Below are 886 nucleotides of genomic sequence, written 5' to 3' on the forward strand. Positions count from 1 at the left end.
AATGTTTAAGAGCTCTTCTATGGTAAAAGTTACCAGAGAGGGACGGCAGAAAACAGCGTTAATTAACAAAAACACAAGCAGCACTACGGAGCATAATCCCGAGGCGGCCGTCTGCGGCGCCATCTTGGCTCAGTAAATAGCAGAACACAAGCCATTGAGTTCAAGCTTTTCATTGTCAATAACTGAATGTCATGTGAACAGAATATGCCCCTCCAGGTTGAACATATATCACAACAACCACAAACAAAAGAGGACCCGAACAGGGAACAAATAAATAAGAAACTTAAGCAGTCGCGGCCACCCCAAGTACAGTGGGGGGTAACGGCAGAAGAAGCCAGGTTCAACCTATAAAGCTTGGTGAAGGTTGAATGTGCCACAACCCTCGAAGGGGGATCAGCCCCTACCTGTACAGTGGCTGAAGGGGGTGCAGACAGAGTGCTCTGACAACCAGCTAGAGGTCCTACGAAGGCAGCAGACGTGTCCGAGGTGGACGACTTTGTCTCACCCCCCTTAAAATCTGAGCTACCAGGGGATGTGCTCACGGGGATAACCCATCATACTTCACATAAACAGTAGAAATTGCTGCCAGGTAGCCCTAATGGTAGACTCGTCCCAGGGAAAAATGGTGCTGGATAAAGGACAGAGTCACAGGGATGCCACAAGTTAAAGGATTATCCCCCCCAGCTTGACACCATTCCTGAAACACCCTCCACGTGCCGCTATACTGTAGCTGTGTGGACGGGGTCCGTAAAGCCTGCAAGGAGTTCACCATGTCGCCATCGATACCAGGAGCCAGGAGCACCTGTGCGCATAGCAGCCTCACCCTCTTGAGGAAAACCGGCAGAAGAGGAAGAGGGGGAAATGCATATAGCCTGACAGGAGGCCA

This window comes from Micropterus dolomieu, linkage group LG13, assembly GCF_021292245.1.
Source record: "Micropterus dolomieu isolate WLL.071019.BEF.003 ecotype Adirondacks linkage group LG13, ASM2129224v1, whole genome shotgun sequence".
Lineage (NCBI taxonomy): Eukaryota > Metazoa > Chordata > Actinopteri > Centrarchiformes > Centrarchidae > Micropterus > Micropterus dolomieu.